A 7,343-nucleotide genomic window follows, 5' to 3' on the forward strand; every position below is an offset into this window, starting at 1 on the left:
GCTGAGGTTTTACAGTTCAGCTGGTTTTGAATGAAGCAGGGAAGAATTCTGGACAGTGCACTAAAAACTATTCCAAAATACCGGAACTCCACATTGGAGCTGTAGATGGGAACTTCTACTTGTCATCCTATGTGAAATTAATGCCTTTATGAGTCTCCCCTAAAACGCTGTGGGTACCCCAGGAGCAGAAAATGTGACTTAATCATCTCTGGATCCTCAGACTAGCACAGGGCCCGATATTTTTCAGGGACCCATTCTTGCTGAATGAGCAGTTAACTCAAGTTCTCGAAGGTTCCCAGGACTAGAAAGTCAGCCCTTGTTAAAGCAAATTCATAATTAAAAATTTAATCTATTTACATTCAAATACAGTACAATATGGTATGTTCTAAGTCACTTATTGACTGTTGTGCGTTGCGGCAATTTCCAAACAATGATCTGTCAGTAATAGGGTTAGGTGGTTTCTGTGCAGACAGTCTGTAAAATATTCTCTCTCTTCCTGGTCATCTGATTAAGTAGCTTGAGGCTGGAAATTATGCAATATTTCTCTTGCCCACTACACTATTTACTGAGCAATATAAAGTGACCAAAAAATAGAGGGAGCATTACCAAGAAGGGTGTTATAAATAAAACCATCACCTTTACTTTTATTAAACTACTTACAATGCAGAGACTGTAGAGCAGGGTGAAAACATCAGAGTCTTTGGTGTAATGAAAACTTAAATTCTAGTCCCAATATTAATTCATAGTATGTACCTTGAGCAAATTGCTTAAAAACTCTGAGACTCAGTTTCCTCACCTGTAAAATGGAGATATACTACCTACCTCATTGTGTTATTGTGAAGACTGAATGGGTTAATACTTGCAGAGAAGTCAGAACAGGGCTGAACACATAGTAATGGCTCAGTAATTGCTATCATTATCCTTACCATCATCACCGTCATGAGGAGCAAGTGAGAAACTGTACCTTCAGGACCTTGCGTAGTACCTGGCATACAATAGGCACTTAATGGATGAAAGCCAACTAGAACTAATAACTATAGTTAGAAATGACAAATAAAATATTTGAAAGTTATGCAAAAAAAAAAGATCTTGTGTGTCTGATAACCAAAGTCAGTCTGTTCCAGGCTACTAAGATCTGGGATTATTTCTCCAGAAATGGGGCAGCTACAAAAGAGAACTAATATTTATTGATCATTTACTTTATACCAGCTACAGTGCCAGTGGCTTTACAAACACTTTTTTTCATGTAAACTAACAATGTATAATCCCTTTATAGACAATTCACTTCAGGCCCAGGGAGATTAACTATCTCCCCTAAGTTTGCACTGGTTAATAGAGTTAGAGCAATGATTTTGATGAGATACACTTGGACTCTGTAGCCTGGGTTCTTTCCACTTCCCGAATCTACCTTTTCAATAAAAACATTGCAGACTTTCTGGTGTTCTCCGATGCTCTCCTGACCTTTCTTTGATGTGTAGGAAGCAGGCACACCTTGGCTCAGGCTGCATTTTCTGTTTGTCAAAAGAGACTTCTTAGGAGGTGTGGCCTGGAGTGCAGATCAACACACATCTGTGTGATTGCCGAGTGCCAAGCACCACACTAAGATGTGGACTAACTGGGATGGCTAGGACGGGGTGGAGGCTGTCCTTGAGAAAGTCGGATCCTAGAGGCAGATTCCATGGAACCAGATAACGTCAGCATCATGAGGAAAGGTGAGGGGCAGAGGGATGCCTAGGGAGCTGCAGGGGTACTGAGGAGGGGCAAAAGGGAGGCCTGGGCTTTGAACCAATAAGAGAAGATGCCAGAACTGAGTGTTAAAAGGTAGTAGGCAGATGAAGGAAGGTGGGTCTAGTGTTCAGGAAGAGGAGAGAGCAGGTGCAAAGCCATAGAGGCGAGGAGCAGCATGGAGTGTCTGGGGGACTGCAGACCATTTAGACTTCCCAAAGCAGAAAATGCAACACTGAAGTGGGCAGATATCAAGTACCTCCTACTTGATAGGTACTTGGTAGGCAGGGTCAGGCATCAGATGTCCTTGTATGCATGTCTGGGAGTCTGGGCTTTATTATGTATGTGCTGAAGTACCAGTAAAAAAGGATAGGTAGGAGGGTGGTAATGGAGGCAAGCAAGGCTGGGAAAGTAAGGGGACTAGATGGATGACTACTTTTCATGTGAAAAGATGATGAAGGTAGTAATGATCGGAATGGGGAAGAAGGCAGGGCTTCAAACAGTGTTAGGTGACCAAGTCTTCAGGATCTGCTAATTGATTGGGTTTGGGAGAGAGGGAAAGAGAGGTATTAAGGGTGATTTCAGACAACCGGGAAAATGATGGTGCAATCAACAGAGAGAAAACTAAGAGGAGAAGGAGGCTTATGGGGACATACAAAGCACTGATTGTTGTGCATGTTGAATCTGGGCTGCTTATGGGACACCCGAGTAAGAACGAATGTCCAGCAGGCAGTGCTCCCTGAGACGGAAACTCAGGAGAATGTCAGGGTCGAGAACCATCACTTCCTGGCCGCACTGAAGCCCAGAATGTGTTTCATCTTGATCTCACCAGTCTTACAGCTTCCTTACTCTCTATTTACATGTTTTGGCATGAGTAGAAAACCAGTTTGTTTAACTTGGATTCCCATTCATAACATGATGTTTCACCCTTGTGTCTCTATGCTGTTGTTTTCTTCAGAAGAACTTGGCACTTTCTTTATCCCGTTCATTCTTACTCAGTCTTCAAGACTCGGCTCTAAGTTCAGGGGCAAATATTTAAATCAGATTCTACAGAATCTCCAGGATTCTCATAGTCCTTAAGGGGGACATACAATTAATTTGTTCTGACCAATCACCCTGAGTCACACCAGCAGTCACCTTGCATGTCATGGAGTTTTCCTCTCCCCCCTCCCCTTCCCTTCTCTCCCAGGCTTCTTCCAAGTCTTCTTTTGGGACTGGCACTTTCGTACCCTGGAAGTCTAAGAGTATGAACAGCTTCAAATTGAAAGGCTTCCCTCCAAATGGGGTTCTGCGTGGAAGTGCCCCCACGCCATCCCCCACCCTGCGTGGGATCTCTCAGCCTCTTCAGTGCTCTGCATTGGATAACTGGAAGTCGATCATGAGTCAAAATGACCAACTCACACAGGAGGAAACTGTTGTTTGGGCCCAGAAGCTCTGAAATGAATACCTTTAATCGTGGACACGAAAGTGAAATAAAAACAGGAAGGAAGAAAGGCAAGAAGGAAAGGAGGGGAAGGGAGGAAAGAAAGAAGAAATAGGAAATATTTATTGAGGTTTTACTATGCACCATATTGTGCACAGTAAGAAAGTCCATTCAGCTTTCATTTACCAAGCATCTACTCTGTTCCAAACACTGAGGATGCAGGCAGAGGCGAATGAGCACTCACTGGAGTTTTGCAAGCTTATGACCTAGTGGGATGGCCGAGCACCTACTGAATACACATGGGGTGGTTGTTATGCACTGAAGGTTATGGAAACACAGGACAGAACGATTCTATCTAGGAAGAAGGGTAGGTCATGAGAGACTTTATAAAGAGCTGAAAGGAGTGTCTAGGCAGAGATGGGGTGGAAGAGGATCTTAAGCAAAGATCTTCAGGAACAGAGGTAAGAAAGCATGCACACACACAAACACCTGCCTGTGTGTTTGGAGATTATTGAGCACTTTGGTGCAAAGCGGCTGCTATATCCCACTGTCCAATAGACCAGCTCCCTGAGTGTTTACTTTCTTTATTTGCTTTTAATAATTAAGCACTAAGGAAGTGGCTTTGATCGTCAGCCCCACTCTGGAGGTTAATTAGATATTTCCAAATAACTTGCCAAATGCTTGCTTTTGTCCCAAGCTTGGCTTCCCCTTTCTCTCCCTGTTCCCAAACACTGATTTCTCCAGGGAGCTCTTGTTGGAGAATTGACTGGAGCTAATTATTTCAGATAATTAAGATTGCTAAACAGAAGCAATTTGATTCTTTCTATTTCTTTATTTTTTGGAGAAGTGTTAATGCTGCATGGTGCGCCATCAATAAAACTCTTTTTAAAAGGTTAAGTTGGCTGACTGCAATACTGGGCTCTAGTGAAATCCAGTAAAGATATTTAGCAGAGTAATAAAGATTATTTGGGAACAAATGGCTTTTTCTTATCAGAGTTTTCTTTCACTTGAGGCGGTGTTGAAATTGGGAAGAACTGAGTCAGCCCAAGCCAATTGTATTAAAAGAAGTTTGTTATCTGGGACTCCCCCACTCACCTTCTCTGCCTGCCTTGCACCATCCTCTGGCCTGCGTTCTCATTCTGCCACACACCCCCTTTCTCCTCCAAGCATGGGCCCCTGCAAAGCTGCAATTCTCTCAAGTGTCCTCTGCACCTCAAATAACTGACACATAGATCAGAACAATTTTTGGAGAAGGGCTGAAATATACAGTATTGAAAAAAACAGCCTGAGTTTGTTGCCAACAGTTCAACATGTGGAGGTCCAGATACCCAGCTTCTAGAAGCCTGGCATTCCTAAATAGTAGCAATTGACTGGAGCAGACCAGCTGCTGCCCCCTTTAGAGCAGGCCTGTGGGCTCTGGCTCACCAGCACCCCCTCCAGCTGTCTTCTTTTATTATCATACCTGTTTGGCTCTGCATGTGTTTAGGTTTGAAGCCCCTGATGAAAATTACTCTTCCCATGTTCTCTCTTCCTCATTGTACCCAAGCTAGCATTTTCTCTTTTCTCAGACAGATTGTAATTTTGTGATAAGAAAGCAATCTGATTAAACAAATCCATTTACTGAGAGAAGATGACTGATAGTCAGCTTATTTTCACCAGGAAGATTGCATTTTTAAATTATTTCGCTTGGATGTCTGTTAAAATGTTGGGCCACGTGTCAAAGGAAAGTGAGGAATGTTAAGTGGCACAGGGGCAGTGTTGGGCAGCCAGGTTTCCTTTCCCCGCTTGTCTTTAAGTGCTCCCTTTAGTGTCCTTTAGTGGAGAGAGAAGGGCCTTTGTACTCAGATCTGGGTTCACGTTGGGCTCGTCACTTGTTATTTCGGGTGAACTTCACATGGTTTCTTTTTCTTTTTAAAGATTTTATTTATTTATTTCTAGAGAGAGGGGGAGGGAAGGAGAAAGAGAGAGAGAAACACTGATGTATGGTTGTCCCACAAGTGCTCCCAACTGGAGACCTGGCCCCCAACCCAGGCACGTGCCCTGACTGGGAATTGAACCGGTGAGCCTTTGGTTCACAGGCCCATGCTCAATCCACTGAGCTACATCAGCCAGGGCTCACAGGGTTTCTGAGCCTTGGTCTCCTCATCTGGTCACACAGTTTGTTGCTGAGTTGGTCGAAAGGCTCTGCTGAGCTGGCCCATGTAACGTGCTCACAACATAGCAGCGGCCCAGGAAATGCCCCTCTTCTCACGGCTGCCTTACCTTCCTTTGGGTCTGGGGATGGATATTGTGCATGTGTCTGCATGGCTACAGTATGCTTGTCTCATTTTTTATTTATAAAGAATTATTTTCAATATTAATATTAGAAAACACATTCACTGTCTCAAAAGTACATGCTTAAATTGGTTGATTTGGTGACGTGCATACCAGCCGTCAACCAAGCTAGGAACTGCACGCAGTATACTTGAATCCCTATTCATTCTTTCATCAGTGCATCCATTTATTCAACAAGCCTTTAGTGGGTGATGTATTAGTCAACTTTCACTGGGTTATAATGTGGTGAGAAATAGTCCCCAAAGCTCAGTGGCTAACAACCAAATACTTATTTCTTCTTTACATAATTACTGGTTGCTGGTCAGCCTCCAAGTGTGTTTCAGCTTCTTGGATCCAAGATAAAGGAGCAGCCTCCGTCTGGGACGTGCTGTCCTCAGGGCAGAGGGGAAAGGGAGCTGGTGAAATGAGGCACCTCTTATGGCTTCTTTTTGAACTGGCCCACTGTCACTTCCTCTTACATCTCATTGGCCAAAGCAGGTCACATGATCATGCGGAATATGATGGGCAGGAAAGCTACTGCTCCTTTAGGAAAGCACTGCAAGTCATGGGCAATGGGAAGGCAAGGTTAACCCTCTTACAGGGAAGAGGAGAGCAAGTATTCAGGAACACTATACTTAGTGCTGGGCATAAAGGAACAGGTAAGATAATGGACTGTTCCCTCATTAAACTTGCAGCTTAGAGAGGAAGAAGGACTTGACAACAAGTACAGGGAAATATAATAAATGAGAATCATAGCTCTCATTGAGCACTGCTCTAAGACATTTCCATATATTAATTCAATCCTCACATGACTCTGAAGTAGGAACTGTTATGATCCCATTTTAGACGTGAGAGACAGAGGCATCCAACAGTCAAGAATCTCACCCAAGATCACACAAGCAATAAATACACGGCAGAGATTAGTCTCAACCCCGGGTTATCTGGCCCGGGTAGGCTTGCTTAACCATGGCATTGGATTGTCACTTTGAGAATGACAGTAGTGTCACATAGGCTTCACCGGCCCAGGCTGGAGGTGGGAGAGTGGTGGCAGTGGATGAAATAGGGCTGGAGGGCGGATGCTGTAAGCAGGTGCAGGAAAAGTACTGCTCATGGAGAGGGACGGAGAGAGAAAGGCTCAGAGTGGAGTAGCATCCCAAGTGTGGCACCATGAACAATTTGGTGCTGCTGCAGCCAGAGGTGTGTGTGGCTGCAGGTGGGGGTCTGGGGGCAGATCACCAGGGTTGGGCTTGATCTTGGTCTCTGGGGATCTAGTTAGGGTGGATGTGAGAGCACAGGAGTGGAAGCAGGGGGCCGAGTGTGAAGTAAGGCGATTGCAATATGACCCTCTGCCCCTCTCCCCAAAGGGGATTTCCTACTAGGAAATTAATTTTCCCACTTGCACAGTTATCTTTTCCTAGCTGCCTGCCTCTGTCTCCCTGGGGAAGGGTGCCAAGTGTGGAGTGGGGTTGGTGGGCCCTGTGTTGGTAAAGGATAACCAGTCTGAATAGGTGGCGGTAGTTCCTTCCGTGTCACACAGTATCCCACAGGTCTGCACAAATACCGAGCATTTTTGTTGTCCCTGAGCAGGAGAATGCTGGCAACTTTATTTTTCTCAAGGGTTTAGTGCCGAATGTTATTTATTGTTCTTGCTCTGAATTCAGTGTGTCTTTTTTCTGTTTCCCGCTGACAGATGATTTGCTCTCAAACAATTAACAGATTGAAGGCTGCGTTCTGTCTCCTCACGGGCTCCCGCCAGGCGCCCTTGGGAGCACAGGAGGAGAAAGGCTTTCTTCTTGATCCTATAACTGCTGCCCAGCATCGAGAAGGATTAATTAACCCACCAGATTTTGCTTCGTTACCAGGGAGAAAGAAAAGCCAGTGA

Source organism: Sturnira hondurensis, unplaced genomic scaffold, assembly GCF_014824575.4.
Source record: "Sturnira hondurensis isolate 20B ecotype Veracruz unplaced genomic scaffold, ASM1482457v3 Scaffold0019216, whole genome shotgun sequence".
Lineage (NCBI taxonomy): Eukaryota > Metazoa > Chordata > Mammalia > Chiroptera > Phyllostomidae > Sturnira > Sturnira hondurensis.